Here is a 20,848-nt window from a genome sequence, read left to right on the forward strand (position 1 = left end):
TATTTCTTCCAACACTATTTACTTCCCTGGACCCCTGCCTATTGCCATGTACATAATACCTGTATGTTTCCACTGTTATATATATATATATATATTATACAAAATATACTTGATTACTTAGTGTATATCTGAAGTGCATGTACATAATACTATCTGCTAGGTACCGCTATATATAATGTATATTTATTCAACACTGCAGTTACTACATTTCATGCTATGAGGTATTTATTTTGCTGGAACTCCTTTTTAGGAAGCCATTCAGCTCATTGGTAATATTCAGTCAACTAATTAAATGAATAAAACTAGTCTAAAATTCAGCTCAGATGGTTAAAGTAATGATCTTTTATTAGACTTCATCCTACAGACCCGTGTTTGAGTCCCTTACATCTAAATGTACAAGTCACTTAACCATAAAGTTGTCTTTAGTTGGCCTGGAAAAAAGAACACTTGTATCTAGAAGGTTTATCTGGTTAACAAACAAATACAATTATATTAATAAATGTTAATTATTTAGAATGATTAGGGCCATCAGCACTCGAGAAAGATTGAGACACGACTTGAAGAAAGTTTTATGGTTTAGTTTCTGCTCTGAGCTGCTTTTCAGGAAATTATATTCCAGCTAGCTGTCAAAGGTGCAGACATTCTTTGACTTACCTGAATACGCAATGCTCAGAGACAAATAGTCTCAGAGCATTAAGGTATTAACTACGTGTCAAGACTCAAGAAAAGAAGGTGGAGGTGCTAAGTTACCAGTCATAGACCAGCCAACAGAGATTACATATTTGGTGTACAATTTCATGTCTTCTAAATGACATCTAATGAGCGTGTCTTCAGAGACAAGAAGCCCACTTCTTGTAGGAAAGGAGTCCAGGGCCTGACCTTTCTTGCTGGCTCAGACATAGTCTGGCAGCCTGGGGCGGTCAATGCACTGACCTCACAGAGCTAATCACTGTCACCATTTTCACATGATTTTGATTACAGAAGGCATATGATGTGGGGAAGGGAGGGAGGACTGTCTCCAAAAAAACAAGAAATGAAATTGTAATGTGACGCAGACTGTGGAAAAGCTGGGCTGTAAAACTGGAATGGAATAGCAGGATATCTGGAGACAGCTGCAATTTTCCCAGTTTACATAGTGACATCATTACCCTGCTATGAGAAAATAAAAAACAATTTAAAGCTGGCTATGTGTGCTCACTTTCTTTACTTCCCAAGAGGTGCATTTAAATTTGTTAACTCCTTGCTCACAATTCCTTTTTAAATAGTAGCCACATAGTACAGGTTCAAAGAGAACCTTATCTCCACTTGCACATTATGAAACCAAACTACAAGTAACACATATAATTCTTTCTAATTATCACTTTCTTCAACCATGTTAATTTTTCCAGATTTAATGTTAGAGTTCAATTATATAACAGTAAAAGGAACAGAAGAATGAAAACACTGTAGCATATTCAGGTGTCAAATGTGATGTTTCTTTATTATGCACTGCCTTTAGAATGGGACAAGAGAGCAGATTAGTAATGACAGTTGGATAGGTCCTGGTGTGTTTCTACAGTAGTGAGCTAACATAAAAAAGCATTGATAACCCTTTTTTTAAAAAAATGCTAGTCTAGGGCTTATATAAAATAGAAGGGTGAATCGCAACAGTAGCAAAAACGTGTTGCTTTGGAAATATACTACAAAGCCATTTGAGTACATTTCTGTGAAGAATCTAAAATTGCATATGCTTGAAAATGTCACCACCATGAACAGAATGTAGAGTATGCTAGTTTGTTAGATTACAAAACTGCACAACAAAAAACATAAAAAATAAAAAGGTCCAAAAAATAGTTTCTAGGAATTGAGATACTACTGGCTAACTACAAAAATATGCAAAAAGCATCTGACAAAAAGTAAGAAATTTTGTGCTACCTTACCTTGCCACTGCCCCAGGTATAGCATGAAAGACACTGCATATCCCCTCTTACGCCCCCTTTGTTTCAACAATACATATTTATATGTAAATGGTTTGACACCGGATAAAATACAACCCAGTGACAAATAAATCCATCCAAGTAAGAAGAAACAAGTGACATTCATACAAGTTACATAAGTCACTATTCACCCTTACTGATATTTAATATTCCTGCTGCTATGAATTCTTGATGTAAATGATTTTTGTAATCTTAATATCTACAAGTATATGACCAATACCAGTTACTGTTACTAATGTACAATACAAATTACCTGAATGCTTTCTCTTCTGTTTTATTGCCTTTGACTGTAAATATGGCTGAAAATGGTCTTTGAAACAGTCCACTCCACTTAGTTAATAAGCAAACAAACAATAAATATATAACTATACCACTCAATGCATTACTGAAATGAATCAACCACACAGTAACAATGCAACAACCCCAAGGCTGGCTGTCCAGGATAATGAACAAATCACTGAACTCCATCCCCAAAATAAACAAGAAAACTGAAGCTCAGTCCACAAACACACTTTATAGGTTGAGCACTTTTGTCCTTCCTATTTTAATCATAACACTTCATCAGAACTAATAGTAAACTGTAAAAGTTCACTCAGATGTACCTCCTGTCTCTCATCACATCATACAAGTGAACATTGCAGTTTACTATTAGTTCTGATGAAGTCTTATGGGTAGAACCACAAGAACAAAAGTGCTCAACCAATAAAGTGTGTTTGTAGACTGATCAGTTTTCTTGCTTATTTTGCAGATGGGGCGTCACTGTTTTGTTCATTTCTTCAACAGCCAACTTTGGGTTTGTTATGTTGCTACTGTGTGGTTGATGATTACTAGTTTGTTACAGACAGGAGTTTGCTGATTCATTGATTCTGTCTAAAATTCACTTATTTTGGGCCACTATTTTCAATGTGGTATAACTCAGTGTATCTTCCACCCTCTTAGTGAAGAATACTCTTATATCTCAATCAGTCAATAACATTCACCTTTAAGTATTAGTTCCATGGTGCAGATTGATGGATCATCATCATCATCATCATCTTTCTGCTGTTCCCATTAGGGGTCACCGCAGCGGATCATCTGTTTCCATTTACTCCTGTCCTCTGCATCTTGCTCTGTCACACCAACCACCTGCATGTCCTCTCTCACCACATCCATAAACCTTATCTTAGGTCTTCCTCTTTTCCTGTTACCTGGTAGCTTCATTCTTAGCATCTTTTTCCCAGTATACTCAGCATCCCTCCTCAGCACATGTCCAAACCAATGTAATCTTGCCTCTCTGGCTTTGTCTCCAAACCTTCCAACCTGGGCTGACCCTCTAATATACTTATTCCTAATCCTGTCCACCCTCGTCACTCCCAGTGCAAATCTTAACATCTTTAACTCTGCCACATCCAGCTCAAACTCCTGCCTTTTTGTCAATGCCACTGTCTCCAACCCATATAACATAGCTGGTCTCACTACCCTCTTGTAGACCTTCCCTTTCACTCTTACTGGTACTCGTCTGTCACAAATCACTCCTGACATCTTCTCCACCCACTCCATGCTGCCTATACTCTCTTCTTCACCTCTCTTCCACACACACCATTACTCTGAACTATTGATCCCAAGTATTTAAATTCATCCAACTTCGCCGCCTCTACTCCTTGCATCCTCATAATTCCTCTATACTCCATCTCATTCACACACATATATTCTGTCTTAGTCCTGCTGACCTTCATTCCTCTGCTCTCTAGAGCATATCTCCATCTCTCCAGGCTCTCCTCCACCTGTTCCCTACTCTCACTACAGATCACAATGTCATCTGCAGACATCATAGTCCATGGGGACTCCTGTCTGATCTCGTCTGTCAACCTGTCCATCACCACTGCAAATAAGAAAGGGCTCAGAGCTGATCCTTGATGTAATCCCACCTCCACCTTAAACACATCTGTCACTCCCACCGCAGACCTCACTGCTGTCACACTACCTTTGTACATATCCTATACCACTCTTACATACTTCTCTGACACTCCCGACTTCCTCATACAATACCACAACTCCTCTCTAGGCACTCTGTCATGTGCTTTCTCTAAGTCTGCAAAAACACAATGCAACTCCTTCTGACCTTCTCTGTACTTCTCCATCAACATTCTCAGAGCAAACATCACATCTGTAGTGCTCTTTCCCGGCATGAAACCATACTGCTGATCATTAATCATCATGTCCCTTCTTAGCCTAGCTTCCACTCCTCTTTCCCATAACTTCATGCTGTGACTGATCAGTTTAATCCCTCTGTAGTTACTACAGCTCTGCACATCACCCTTATTCTTAAAAATCGGTACCAAAACACTTTTTCTCCATTCCTCAGGCATCCTCTCACTTTCCAAAATTTCATTAAACAATCTGGTTAAAAACACCACTGCCATTTCACCTAAACACCTCCATGCTTCCACAGGTATGTCATCTGGACCAACAGCCTTTCCATTCTTCATCCTCTTCATAGCTATCCTTTACTTCTCCTTGCTAATCCATTGCACTTCATGATTCACTATCCCCACATCATCCAACCTTCTCTCCCTCTCATTCTCTTCATTCGTCAACCCCTCAAAGTATTCTTTCCATCTGCTCAACACACTCTCCTCACTTGTAAGTATGTTTCCCTCATTATCCTTTATCACCTTTACCTGGTGAACATCTTTCATAGCTCGGTCCCTTTGTCTAGCCAATTGGTACAGGTCCTTTTCTCCCTGCTTAGTATCCAACCTTTCATACAACTCTTCATATGCCTTATCCTTAGCCTTCGCCACCTCTCTCTTTGCGATGCACCTCATCTCCTTATACTCCTGTCTACTTTCTTCATTTTTCTGACAATCCCACTTCTTCTTTGCCAGCCTCTTTCTCTGTATACTCTCCTGTACATCCTCATTCCACCACCATGTCTCCTTGTCATCCTTCCTCTGTTCAGATGTCATACCAAGCACCTTTCTAGCCATCTCTCTTACTAGCTCTGCTGTAGTTACTCAGCTATTTGGTAACTCTTCACTGCCACCCAGTGCCTGTCTTAACTCTTCCCTGAACTCCACCTCACAATTACCCTTTTTCATTTTCCACCATTTGATCCTCGGTGCTGCCCTCACACTCCTCCTAATCTTCTTGATCACCAACTAATGGACATTAATTCCTTTAGCACAGAATCATTAAGTAAAACTAGATGCTAGAGAAGCCAAGTTTGGTAGAGGGAACTGTTTACACCAGAAAGTGGAGGTTAGTGTTGGCTGCAACTGAAACCACTGATTAATGAGTTGCATTGTCTTGCATAAAAATGTTGGTGGGGACTATTATATAGATATATTCCTTAACCATCTAAAATTGCAGGGTCTGGTTTGCCAGGGATATGTTAGCTGTTATATGAATTGGTTAGGTTATGAAAATACCCCAACCAGGCAAGAATGCTGACTGCATGCCTTTCTCTGCATTCTAACCCTTATTGACTGCTTAGGTAAGCAGGACTGAATAAGATCTGGTATCCAGTGCCCAGAGATTCAACATATCATATGAAGGTCAGGTGACTAAGTCAATGGGAGAAAGTCAGCTAACGTTTTGGGTGAGACTGATATCACAAGTTCCAGATAACATTTACATAATGGCATGATGGACTTCAGGTGATGACTGAGGTTGCCAGTTCTACTCCCATCATGTGCGGTCAGTGTGTGTGTGTGTGTGTGTGTGTGTGTGTGTGTGTGTGTGCGTGTGTGTATGATATGTGTGTGTGTGTGTGTGTGTGTGTGTGTGTGTGTGTGTGTGTGTAACTTCTGATGGAGACTAATTCAGCAACAAAAATATGAATCAACCACTCTGTCCATTGAAATGGGATTTAAATAGGAAAACAATGTGTTTCCTCAGGGTCAGAGACTTCCCTGCACCAGCAATCCTCTATGCTGCTCATTATACTAACTCTGAGATTATGTAGTTGTGGGAGTAAGGGAAAACTTTTTTCATCCCACTGTTCACTGTTCTCACTCTATAGATGGAACAGGACAAAAATCTGGATTTAATTTAAAACTATTTAGAATTTTACAACAAAAATACTGACAGACATTTGCTAAGCAAAACAAAAGGCTCTCAGACTGACTACAAACTTAGCATGAGCAAACATAAACTTCTCTCTCTTTGAAACTTACATTTATTGAAAATGCATCTGATAGCTTATTAAAGTGCAACATATGTGTTGGGATTCATAATCATATAACATAAAGTGAAGCATTAATTAGCATCTATGTGAAGGTGTAGGAATTCAAAACACAAGTGTGTAATGCATCTGCGAACAGCCTGGCTTAGCCAACTAGACACAAGTCCTACAGGCTTTTGAGTGAGCTCTATGCCTGGCATACAAGGCATTATCAGACCCCATTCTGATGGACCTCATATCCACAAAACAAACAGCACCAGAATTATACATTCTAAAGACTTAAACCTTGCATGTGATATGCTGGAGACAAGTATGTATCCCAGAGACTACCCCATCTCTGGAACAGGCTCCCTATCCATGTGAAGCAGAGTTCCTCCTTAACCCAATTCAAGTGTAACCTGGAAAACTGGATGGGGAACAGGAAATTCATCCCTGGTTTGGCACCTATGTCTTTAACAGACACAAGCAACCTGTAAATGGTTCATCTCCCACTCCCAGGCCCCTGCTTGTAAATGTTTCATCTCCCAAACCCCTGCTTACACTTGTCAAGGGTACCAGAACTTATCAGAGATTTGGGATGCATGGCTAGGCTGAAAAAGGTCCTTGTCATCGTTAGCCTAGTAAACACCTATGAACCTATGAAGTATTGCTTTTCAGGAGCAGCCCAGCACTGTCTGGGGAAGTAATTTGGTCAGAGTCACACAGAAGTCAAAGGCTGAGGGAATCAACCCTGTACAACACTGAGAAGATTGTTAGCAGCTCATAGCTTTATTCATCTGCAGTAAATGCCAAACTATTGTAGCCCAAACATACTGTTTCAGAGCCACATGCCTGCACAAAACAAGCTAAATTAAAAATGCATTTATATTTGAAGTATTAACATTAAACTCATAGACTTCATGCTGTGCAGTTTATTCACAACCAAATAAACACATTGTCAATAGTCAAGAAAAGAAGGAAACCAAAGATCGTACCCAAAACACTTGGCTCGTATGATGATGACACTTCCATTTATTACAATTGATTTCTTCTTTTGCACCATAACCAGTCTAGGATGCAGGAACCAAATACGAGAAACAAGTAATCTCTGTGGTACCCCTTACGTCTCAAACAACCCAGTAAGCAGGTATAGTGGGTCCAAAACAAAACAGTTGTAAGAAACCTCTGTGTGTGCAAGTTTTTCAATTCCTGTATGTCTAGTTGATCACTATATATTAAAAAGCAGAAAAAACAGAAAATGGTAGTGTAAGTAGCAAATTCAAAAACATTGTAAATCAAATAATAAAACCTTATTTTAAAATATTATTAATATTATGCAGAACTATTAACTCTATTAGGTATTCAGAAATAATCCAAGCAGGGTAGACAGTCTGTTTCCAGTTGAATATCCTTTATTAAGCACACAGACAAGTGATCCAAACAAAACAAAAAATAAACAGAATGATAGTTTCATCCCTTTCTGGCTTATATACCTGTTATCAGGTATGGGGGTGGTTTATTTAGTTGTAAAACAAAGAGTAATGGTATACATGTTAACAAATTCAAATCCCTTCCCCCATTCTCATCAGTGTGATATTTGAGGAGGTACTGCTGTACTTACTAAATGTCCTAATAATTTAAACCTTATGCACTTTAAAATTAATAATGGCGTGGTACTTCTTATTGAACATATTATTATTAAACAAAGTATGTGAATTTATCAAAGACATTATATAATACATGGTTGGAAATATTGAAACATTAGACTGTTTGGCAATCAAAGAAAATTATATCTTGACATTCAGAAAAAATACATTTTCCAAAATATAATCTATTTCCATAAATTATTGTTGACAAAAATCACTTTTGTCCTTCTAGACTTCTTCAGGTCTATGGACAAGAACTCTAAAAATATATATCTACAAAAAACTTACTAAAACTAACCAATATGCATATTAAAAACATTAAACTAAAATTAAAACAAGAATACAACCTTATAGTACATTTATTGAATCAGTTAAACCAGGAAAAGTACATCAACTTAGTGATGGCCAGTGTGGGACAGTAAAAAATAATGTCCTTTTAAAAGTAGTGAACACTGCATATAAAATAACACTAAAATCAATACTTAAATAAGGATAGTGGAAAAATAAAATAAAATGAGTCCTGTAAACAATGTGGTAATTTTCTAAGTTCCAGTACATTTTAAGTGAACAGAAGTAATTTAGTACAGACTCTCTAAAAGAGTTCGGTTTTAATTGCCATATGAGTTCACGTTTTTCTAGTACATTGAGGATATCACTTCAAGATTGCCCATGTCTATGCAATCTAGTATCTAGAACTTAAAACCTATGTGTCTTCTGTGCAGAGAAAGGTATTTGGCTAGTGCATTGTTTTTATAACCAGAGCGGATTTCTGCTAGATGACATGAAATTCATTGCACTGCGCCCTGTAAATTACTTTTGTAATGTTACACTCATCCCCTTCACTATTCTTAATGATTATCCTTACCTTGTTGTATATTCATACAGATTGTACAATTAGCTTCACATGTTTTAGTCTTTCTCTCATATGGTCTAGGTTTAAATTCAACAAAACTTCTAATGTTCCTGGCCTTCCTATAAACAAAGGATGGGGCTTCACCTAATATGTTAATCAGATAAGGGGTTCCTGTGACTATGGCCCAGTTTTCTTTAATAACATTTTTGATATTGTGATAATCCAGAGTATATGTCAAGATGCAGCTATTTTTGCATTTGTTATTCTCCATGGAATTTCTTAATATTGTCCTAATAGGGAGGTTGAGTGCAAGTGTTTATTTTAATGTTTATGAGCCCTCCCTGCCAGAACCAGGCTCTAGGAAGCTACCTAGGTCCCCTTTTGCTACATTGTTCTCTAGCTGGTAGCTGCATTTACCAGCACAATCATCTGTTGGCGTAGTTGTTCCAGCTTTTTGGTCAGTCCTTTTTTGTAATTCAAAAACTCTTTGCATTAATTCTTCTTTAGTTGGGATCACCCAGAAAGAACTCAGTGTCAGTGGTGCAACAAGTAGCACTTTAGTGTAGAAAGCTGTGGGTTCTATTCCATCACCAGAAAGATTGATTGCTGACACTGAAGTGCAGCATAAGGGGGTGCTGCCCTCCTGAGTGTGTTGTCCTTCATATGAGATGTTAAACTGAGGTCCCATTAGACTGAGCTGTTGGCAGCTCAGGTGAATGTATAAGATCCTATGGCAGTAATGGAAAAGAGTAGGGGAAGTTCCCTGATTCCAACAGCAACAGATGAAAGGCAGATGAACATAAACCATCCTTATACACATTATGTTCTTGATTTAGTTCAATTTTGCCTAGAAAATAATTATTTTTGTTTTAATGACATGATTTTTCATCAGATACAAGGGACAGCCATGGGTGCTCCATTTGCACCAATGTATGCTAATGTATTTATGGGCTTGGTTGAACAAGAATGTATCTATAAGAATGAATTTGTACAGAAATATGTCAAAATATACTATAGATACATAGATGATTTGATTTTTCTGTGTGATGATGGATTCAACAATATAAACCAATTTGTAAAAGAAATTCAGCAAAATAGGTTTAATATTTCTTTTGAAGGATTACAATGTGGACATACAGTGAATTTTTGGATATTAGGTTAATAGGACAAAGTGGCCATCCAATAATTACTAGTATACATAGGAAATTTGGTATGCCACATGATTTTTTGAAGGCTACTAGTTGTCATCCTACCCAAACTATCCAGTCCTTGCCATATGGAGAGTTTTTAAGGATTTCGCGTTTATGTAATGATGATAATATATTTCTACAGGAAATCCAAATAACAAAAGATATGTTTTTGAGAAGAGAATATGATGCTAGACTGCTTGAATTGGATATTCAGAAAGTAGTAGAATTAAGATATAATTCACAGAATATTGGTTATACTAGTTATGATAATAAATATTATACCAAAAATAAAAATAAAATAAATAATTTGGATAAAAATATTTTCTTAGTGTCTACTTATAATTTTTTTAGTAGTGATATTAAAAAATGCATTTTGCACTTTTGGGAATTTTTAAAAAATTTTGAGGAACTTAATAATTTAATGGAGAAAAAATAAATTTTTTTTCATATAAAAGAGGTAGAAGCCTAAGAGACATGGTAGTACATACAAAATTTTTAAAACCAGAGTGTAAAATGTATTATGAAATTTCTGATTTAGGTATGTTTCCATGTGGAAACTGTAGTATTTGTATATATGTAAAAAAAGTTTTCACAAGTATTAATAATGTTAGGTTTACTCCAGATGGTATATATAATTGTAAGACACAAAAGGTAATTTATGCTATAAAATGTGGGTGCAATAAGTTTTATACTGGTCAAACAAAAAGGATGTTCAAAGTAAGATTACTTGAACATTTAAGGGACATAAGGAATCAAAAGCAGAAAGCCCATTAGCTTTACATTTTGGTGAATATCACAATGGCTTAAGTGATAGTTTGCAGGCTACTATCTTACAACAAGTAGCTGATACTGAAGTAAATGGCCATATGGTTGAAAAGTCACTATTGAGTAAAGAAACTATTTTTATTTTAAAATATGGCACTCTGTTGCCAAATGGATTGAATACAGAGTGCTGCTGGAAAAGTGTGATTTGATTAATTAATTGTATAATTGTATAATTAATTTTAATTGTTTTAATTGATGTAAGTATATAAAGTGTTTTACAATTGTGAAGGTTTACTCCTTGAAGGCTTACTGTGGCCGAGGCGCTAGAGAGAGAACAAACTTTTTTGTCTGTTTCATCAAGAGAGCTAATAAATCTATTCAATTTTACTGGTCTTGTGGTTTTCAAAGTTCCCTGATTCCCTGACTACATTTCCCCCTAGTAGTATAAATACCACCTTGGGGTCTTCCCTGAAAAGAAGCACATCTAGCTTATTTGGACACCAGGTCTACAACAACAACAACTACTACAAAAATAAATAAATAAATAAATAAATAAATAAATAAATAAATGCAATGCAATGGGGAATTAGAAGTACAAAATATGGTTAGCACTTGACAGCAGATGTACAACAAAGATCTGAAAAATGGCAAGTATCTGGCCAGCTGCCCACATTCTTCACCATTCTAAGTTCAAGGAGACACTAGATGCTAAAACCATATGTTTATCACTGCAACTGGAAAAACAAATTCCAGCTAGAATGCAAAACAGCAAACCTTGACTTCTGATAATACAACATTTACAAATTTTTTTCTCAGTAACTCTTCAGTCTGTCATAGCCTTCTAACTAGTACACTGTATTTAAATTTGCATGGCTGCAATCCTCAGCCAGGCCTTGATTCTAGTTTTGCAATGAAGTTACTTCATCGGATGTAAATCCACATCTTGACCCAGTTGGATCTTTATCTCCACCAGTGATGGCTGGGACTTCAAAGCAAAGGGAAGGACTGCAGGAAGCTACTGAATGTGTGGGGCTAATTGGAATGGGCAGAGCTGTAGTCGTCTATTCTAGTGCCCTATGTCATTCCCCAAACTTGCACCCCGTCAACCTTAAGTACAGAATAAAAAAAAAGTCCTTATTCTTTAAACTGTAGTAAGTGTTTTGCTATAACATGTATCAAGGGGCTTGCTGTACATCAATGCCACACATGCACAGAGTACTGAATGCTTCAGTGAATGCATGCATCATGTGCAGAGTGGTGAAGCACTTGATACCTGCCACAAATTCAGTTTCAGCATTCAGAATCTTAATGCTGGTAATGCCAATCATGCCCCCTGACATCTTGCACTTAGGGCAGCCGCTGTCTTTGCTATACCCTAGCTATGCCTCCAGGAATGCAGTGGGGCTCTATTTACAACAACACAATGGCCATTACCTGTGTTCAAGCACCAGATGGTGTCAGTCACATTCATCCATAGAATACCTCAGTACCCACTTATTATAACCACTTGTGGAATGTCAGTCAACAAGGCTAACCTCAGGTGAAATGTAATCCTATACAAGGGACTCCATGGGACCCCCAATGCACACGGGTCTATATTATATATTCGAACTTTCAAAACTTTGAATCCCATATGTTCAACAACATATGGTCAAAGTTTGAAAGATCAAATATATAATAAAATAAAAGAAAAAAAGAAAAACTTACCTTAACAGTGTGAGCAGGAGGCCAAGCCCCCCTGCACCCCCACACCCCCCCTACTTAAATATACCAACTCCGGGACCGCACTTCAGTGCAGAAAAGGGAAATTCTCCCATTCTGCACCGTAATGTGCCATTACATTTAACCTTTGAACTCTTGAAATGTCAATCATATGATGTCATCCATATGACATTTCAAGCGTTCGGTGTTCTACTAGGAACTCAATGCACCCTGGTCCCCCTACATCTCTTCAGTGCCCCTCCACTGCACAGCATCCAGATGAGTTTTTTTTTTTTTAATTTTGTCATATGCTTTAATTTTATTCTTCATCTTTTTAACACACCTTAGCTGGCTTAGACTCCACTATAATATATGTGGAGGTGAATTAATCCAGGGGCCTGGAAGTCACTAGGCTCTGAAAAGTCATAAGTCTCCAGACACTTTGGGGTGCATCATAAAGCCTTTTTTAATAATGTTTTGATCCAATGATAGCCTGAACATAAATCATCAATAAGAAAGGAAAGCCAATCTTACTTGTTCTTTCAAAGAATAATAACCTGTGTTAAAGCTTAATGTTTACATCTAACAAAATAGTAGTTCTCAACAAACTAAGATGACAAATGTGTGAAGGATATGCAAATATTATCTGGGAATAGTACCTGCTTCTCTAACCCCTCCAAAAGAGAGATAGTCACATTCTGTGTACCCCTCTGGAGTTCAGTTGGGATGATGATAAAAGCATGGATGAATACATAAATATAACAGGCAGAGTACCTGGATAAAACCAACAGAGAGACAGGGAGTACATGCAGACTTGGTAAGAAGGAACCACAGCCAAAAACCTGACTAGATAACCAAGCAGTATGAGATAGCAATACTACTTGCTGTGCCATGTGCCAGTGATGAGTTGCTGTCGTACACAGTCTGTCCAGACCACCAAAGCCAGTTATTTATTCTGTACATTTCTGATTTTGTGATAGAAAGTGAAAATATATGGTTGGTTGTTACTTTTAGATACACTGTAATCCCATCCAACACACAAAGTCATTAACATCACATACAACTCCCGTAGCCATCAATTGCGCACACTTTATTGACTATGTACACCTCAAATGTCTGTGTTAAAAATTGCCATAGTAAAGTACTCCTGCAGACTTAACACAAATACATACTAGTTCTGCAAACCCAGAATAATGATTGCTTAAAGTGAACAAATGACAGCAAGGCCAGTAACTTGAATTGTTTAATATCCCTTATACCCAGCAATTAAAGTCAAATTTGTTGACAGTGAACACCTCAGGAGTTATTAATAATAGCAATTGGCCACAATAATTTATATTAAATCCCTGACATACATTCACTCACAAAAAGACACACACACACACACACACACACACACACACACACACACACACACACACACACACACACACACACCCACACACACATCAATTACAGAGCATGGCAAACTTCTGATCAAATAACTGAATACATATCTTCTCAGCTCGCTACTACAAAACAGTACACAAGCCATTTTGATGGCCTCTCTCCCATACCTTTCATTCTCTTAGGTCAAGAATTAAGTAGAAATGTAAAAAAAAAATGATGAGATAAAGGACCAGCATCAGGGGCCTATAAAGTCATCAGAATAACAGACTTTTCGTTAGCAAAATTTTTTTCTAAAGGCTAAGTTTGAAACTCAAATCCATCCATTCATCCATCCTGAACCCCTTTTCCCATTTTGGATATGGGGTCAGGGTGTCACTTCCACAGTGACAATCATTTAGAGCCAAGGTTTACACTGCTGGATGGCTAGCCCTGCTGCAAAAACTCAAATGTCCATCATTATTAACTGACTGAAATCCTCACTCATTTGCCAGAAAAAACACAAACTTTACAAAAATGTAGTTTTAGGTATTAGGCAAAATCAGAGAAATTCTGCAAAATCTGGAATAGTTGAGAACATCTATGCCTTCTCACACAGTCATACATATATTTTAAACACACACACACACACACACACACACACACACACACACACACACACACACACACACACACACACACACACACACACACACGACCATTAACTAGAGCCACTTGTATGACTGTGACTGCACACCTTTGACTTTGTGATCAAATGAATGAATAAATACTTAAATAGCTGCCAGGCTCATAACCAAGCTATACCTCCTATAAAATGAGTGGTATCAACACCTGTCAACTACATTTGAGAAACATGGTTAGGTTTAAAAAAAGACCTAGAACCAGGCTCGAAACTATGAACCTCAGCTCACTGCTGTTTGAATACTCTTTGAACTCATTGTACTGCCCTTTGCATACCACTAAGCAATACTAACAGGAGATAATTAACTTTAATAACTGACTTAGTTTTAGGTGTTATATGAAGGGGGTACAATATATATCAGTCTGGGAGGACACAGTTGACAGACCATATTACTTTGCTAGGAATAGTCTGCAACTGCCCTCTCTATGCTTTATTATATTGGCTAAAACCTTGTCATCCCTGTAGTGCCTTTTAAAGCCTTTGTCAACCTGATAAATCTTCTATCATAGCAAAACCAACCCAAGAAAATCTGAAGGTGTTACTGCTCAAGCCCTAGAGTCTAAAAAGAAACTTTACCACCTGTACACTCTCCTCATCCTGGAGAATGTAGCTGTTTGTGCAGTTACTGAGACTATGTTCAAAGCCACAAACAGCACCCCAGCTATGTAGGGCTATAATGCCTTCCACACATTTAGATCACTGAGTGGACAGGAAAAAACAGAAAACTGAGGTGCCTTTATTTACATCAAGAAGAAGCACACATCAAGGCTGGTCAATCAGTACGATGCAGAGCCTCTTCATGTCCAAATTACCACAGGAAACGTCCCAAGCCATATCCTTGCAAATTATAGGTCCCCCTCCATGAACCATGAAACCTATAACATATACTAAAATATACTGAAATAACTCCCAATTCAACCCAATACTATATTCATGAGCACTTTTAATGACCCACATCAACTGGGAATCTTACACTAACCCTAATATGCAGGCCCAGAGATTCCTGGATTTTGTAAAGACTAAAACCTTGGACCAGCAGGTCCACAGACCAAACAGAGGCAAAAACATCCTTGACCCAGGTCCTCACAAACATAGGAGAATGTTGTACCCTCCCTAGTGTAATGTCCTCACTGGTCAGGTTGGACCATAAAGTTGTTTTTTTTTTTAAATAAAAGTGAAGCACTTCACTCCTGCTAACCCTGGAACTTTCAGTCAGTTTAGTAGCAGATACTATTAGTAAACCCTGTTCTCCACACTTCCAGAGTGTTCCTCTTTGCTGATCCTTTGATGTGAAACTGACTTCCTGATTCTAGGCCTCCATGCTAATCCTTTCATACAGCCTTATATAACAATCGGTTCTTGTGATATTGAATGTTAGGTAAGTGAGAAAGGGTAGTAGTATTGAAACTTTTCTTTAAAATGAAAGTTTTGGCATTGAAGCTGTGTTTGTGAGTGTGTGTGTGTGTGTGTGTGTGTGTGTGTGTGTGTGTGTGGGTGGGGAGGGGGTTACAGTAACACTAAGGGCTAGGGCCAGGGATAGGTTTAATGTCATGCCTATATGCTGGTGTATGTGTGTGTGTGTGTGTGTGTGTGTGTGTGCATGTGCACTTCTGTGAGTGTGTGAGTGTGTGTGTGTGTGTGTGTGTGTGTGTGTGTGTGTGTGTGTGTGTGTGTGTGTGTGTGTGTGTGTGTGTGCCCATGTGCGTGTGTGCATCTGCGTGTGTGTGTGTGTGTGTGTGTGTGTGTGTTTGTGAGACTTGCTTAGTGGTACTGTTACGGTAAGAGTGTATAGTGACCTATAGGATTGTAGCTAGGGGCAGGGATAGCATTAGAGTTAACACACATGAGTAAGGTAGTACGGAGGGGGGTGAATTACTGCTGTTCTCTCCCAACCCTCAGGTTTTATGATAATACAGTGGGTTAACTCAATTCTACAAAGAGCTAAAATAGAACTAAGGTAACCAGAAGTTAACTGCACGATTTTAGACTGCACAAAGAGCCAGCTGTTGATCCATTGTTGATTTAAGCAGATATTTTTCCTAGTATGTCCCAACAGAATTCAAACTGATAATTACATTTAAAAAAAGGTGCCATGTAGGGGAACAACTGTAAAATTTAATTCTCCAGGTTCTTCAATCAAAAGTCTTCTAGGGAAAATGAAGTCCATATGTCTCTAACATTCTTATTTGCCCATCATTTTCCATCATTTAAATATAAACATTCTCAGAAAAATATATAGTGGTTATTAGGACAGCCTCCATGTGGTTGTCACCTGTGTTAAAATGGATTTATTGTAAACTAATATGATCGCCACTGATTCTAAAGGGAACCACAAAGCATTCTACAGCTATGTCAAGAATCTCAGTGGCAAAACTCAGATCTACTCTGAGCTACAGCACAATGGCACTAGATATACAGAACCAACTGATATTGCCAACATCCTGGCAGATAGGTTCAGTGCAAACTTTACCTCCCCTCACCCCCCAAAAGGGCCCATCACTATACCGGAAGAATGCAAAGCCCCTGTAATCACGGATGCACAAGTTAAGACCACACTCTCCAAAGCCAAGAACACAGCATCCATGGGATCAGACAACATCCCAGGCTGCATTCTGCATGAATTACAGAACAAACTGGCACCCCACCTAGGTACAATGTTCAATCATAGCCTCACTTCAGGATTTGTGCCTACTGAATGAAGCACAATGACAGTTATCCGAATCCACAAAGGGGGCACCACCACAGACCCTGGGAACTACCTCCCCATTAGCTTGATGAGCTTGGTCTGCAGGGCCATGGAATGTATCATCTTGAAGCTTATAAACAATGTCATAGGTAACCTCTAAACTCTGGACCCCACTCAGTGTGGGTTTGTGAAGGGAAGATCATGCCTCCTGAACTTGACTGACTTCTTTGAAACAGTCACCAAAGCCGTAGACGAGGGTAAGGCAGTTCACACAGCCTATCTTGACCTCACCAAGGCTTTTGAGACCATCCCCCATTCTGGAATTATAGATAAACTCAGTAAAATGAGTATAAATCCATACATCACAAGATGGGTTGCCAACTGGCTCACTGACAGAACCCACATTGTAAAAGTTGCAGACTCCAGATCTGACTTCAAACCAGTGACAAGTGGAGTTCCACAGGGTTCAGTCCTGGGTCCTCTCCTGTTTGGTATCTACTTCTCTGAAATAAGGGTTAACACAGACGGCCTCTGGCTGATGAAGTTCATAGATGACTGCAGACTGGCCTCTGGCTGATGAAGTTCATAAATGACAGCACACTGGGGCCATAGTCGAGTCCCCTAATGATGTGGACATCCTACAGAAGGGCCTCATTGAGACAGATGCCTGGTGTCAGAGCCATGGCCTCAAGCGAAATGCCAAAAAGTGCATTGTCATCCCCTTTGGTAAAAACTTTGTTCCCATGAGCTACCACATAGGTGGCAGTCCACTTAATGCCGAAGGTGTTATAAGCGACCTTGGGACTCAGGTGGACAGTAGTCTTTCCTTTGATAATCACATCACCACATAGACAGGAAATCCTTCTACATGGCACACCTCATCACAAAAGGGTTCTCATCCAGGAAAAAAGAGGTCATTGTTCCCCTCTACTTGGCTCTCATTATACCCATTATTGAGTACAATGCCCCTTTTGGAATGTTCCTCACAAGACATCTGCAACAGCTGGAAAGGCCACAGAAGTACCTCACAAAGAGGATTACCAGCTTCAAACAGACATCCTACACTGACCGTCTCAAAAAACTCCAGCTTTACTCCATAGAATATCACCTACTCTGAGGTGACCTCTGCCTAACATACAAAGCTATGTCAAATCTGGAGCTGTTGGACATGCTACAACTAAAGAAATCCCAATCCCTCCAGGATACACGCTCTAGGGACCTAAACCTTGTCACCACAATAAATAGAACATGCTGGAGGGATAGATTCCTGTCCCAGAGACTTCCCATACTCTGGAACAGGCTACCTATCTATGTCAAGCAAAGTTCCTCATTAGTACTCTCCAAGAAAAATCTTGATGAATGGATGGGAATTAGGAAATTCACCCCGGGGATCACTTCTGTGGCTCTGCTCGACAGGGGCACAAGAAAATAACTTTCTTGGGTGGCTAAAGCCAGGAAACCTTGTTGGCTAGGCTTACATAGGCCCTAGGGCCAATAGCCTAATATCTACCTATGAACCTATGAACAAAGAAATTAAGAATAATGCAAAATCACTTTGGTGTTAACACTCAATATACAACATTTGAAAAGAGATGTAGTCATTGTACAACAGCGAGTTGTGTCACTTTGTATGAGTGAAAACAGATGAAAGTATAAGATGTGGTAGGTGTATTTGTGGGACTATTTACAAATTTACAGTATGGATATCTCACAGGTTAGTGTGAGGTACGAAAAAAGATGGAAGTGCTAGGGTAATTGTGTGCTGAAGTCACTTAGATGATGTTACCGGTATTATTAGATGTAGATTTGTTTTGATGTATATGAAATTGCTTGAACTGAGATCAAAATTTGTTGTAGGTGGGGAGGTATTGCCAAAGATATGGAGATGGGTACGTGGCAACATTTTGATGGACATATATGTCAAACAACAAAACGTTGAAACATAAATGAAGTCATAAATGTCAACATATAGGGAGGAACAGGAAATGTGCAATGTGTGACATAGTACAGTGGGGATTATGGAACTAGCCCTTCCCCCATGACAGTGTGATCTTGAACTTAGTATATATAATTAGCAGGGGGTGTAAAGGGGGGGGTGGCTGTTTTTGATGCGATTCTTTATGGTTTTGATGTCCTGGCTTTCAGTGTTATGACATTCAACGCTTAGGATGTATAATGTAAAGACTTGGAGATAATACGGAGAAGCTCTTGTCAGTTAACAAGGCCTAGTGGTGGGCATCTGCAGAGTAAATAAACAGCTACACTGGTCTCCAAGGTTGTAGGTCAGACAGACTACAATGAGTCTTGTGGTGCATGGAGAAGAGGTTTGCTGAAGAAGTACTTTGTGAAGTAGGAAACCGAGGAGGAGGGGGTTTGCTCTACCCATAATGGGGAGCCATTTAACTTTGGAGAGTGTGATGCAGTCAGCCTCACAATATGAATCAGGAGATTTTGTTCTAGATAGTTCGTTTGGAGTCCCATTTTTTCCAGGGAAATGCAACACCTTTGTTCGGACTTTAAAGTAAAACAGGTGAGAACTTCAGTGCGCCACTTTGCTACTGATGAATTAGAAGAGAACTGCAATAAAACGTTGAAGTCTATGCTAAAGAAGACCATAGAACAACATGGTAAGAAATGAGGTCAGTTACTTCCTTACCTCATTTATGTAGCCAGGGAGATGCCTAGGGTTCAACAGGATTTACCATGACTGAGTTACTGTATGACACACAACTCTGAGAAATGGAAGACATAGCAAAAGAGACTTGGAAGTAAGAAAACACTCTGTAATAGCAACTGCACAAACTTGCAGGATAGATTGAATAGTTATGTCAATATTTAGGATCAGCATAAGAGGGCAGCACAGCGCCACAACACATAATGTTTTGCCTCACAGCAAGAGATTCCCCGGTTCAATTCTTTGTTGGAGTGCCTTCTCTGTGGAGGTTGCATGTCCTCCCTATACTTGTGTGGGTTTTCTTTGTGCGCTCCACTTGCCTCCCATCCAAAGATGTACAATAGGTGGATTAGACACTCTAAATTGGTAATAGGTGGTGTGAACCTTAGTTCTAGATGTTTGCCTTTGTTGAAGTGGTACCCCGACCCCATGTGCAAAAATGGGAAAAAGGGCTTGTGGATGGATGGATGCAAAGAACACAAGAGATGCAACAGAGGATATATATAACAAGAATGTCAGAGTCAATGAGTTTAAAATAGTGTACAAGCAATTAATATTTATTCTCTGTACTGAGAATAAATATCTAGCAAAGTGGCAACATGGCAATGAAAATGGTCAACATAAGAGCATGGCACAGTGATGCAGCAGATCCTTAAATAGTGACATAACTATTTACTCTGTCCTACAAGTTTGTGATAAGACAAACCTGAAGGAAAAAATCAGAGCAGATATGTCAAATAAGTGTGTTAAAACCATGGAGGAAAGCTAAAACGGATGTAGTCAGCCTGGGAGCTAAAAGATAGATGTTGAAATAGACAATAATTTGTCAAAGGTCAAGAAACAAGAGATGAAAACGTTTTTACTGCAAAGTAATAAGTTTTTTAAGCTACATGGTAGAACAGATATAATTTAGCATCACTCTGAAACTGCACCAGGTTAAAGGTAAATCTAAAACCATAAAAACTGCCAGAATCTCCACAAAAAGCAGTAAGTGAAGAAGTATGGAAGATGCTTAAACTAGAGATTATTGAGGAGTCATTCCTAACGAAATTGAAGACTATGATTGTGTTGAACACTAAGCTAGATAATCTGTAAGACTTTACAATGATTTCTGGAAACTGAATCAGAGTTCTTAATTTGATACT

The sequence above is a fragment of the Protopterus annectens genome, chromosome 2.part1, assembly GCF_019279795.1.
Source record: "Protopterus annectens isolate FY-2018-M chromosome 2.part1, PAN1.0, whole genome shotgun sequence".
In the NCBI taxonomy this organism is placed as follows: Eukaryota; Metazoa; Chordata; order Ceratodontiformes; family Protopteridae; genus Protopterus; species Protopterus annectens.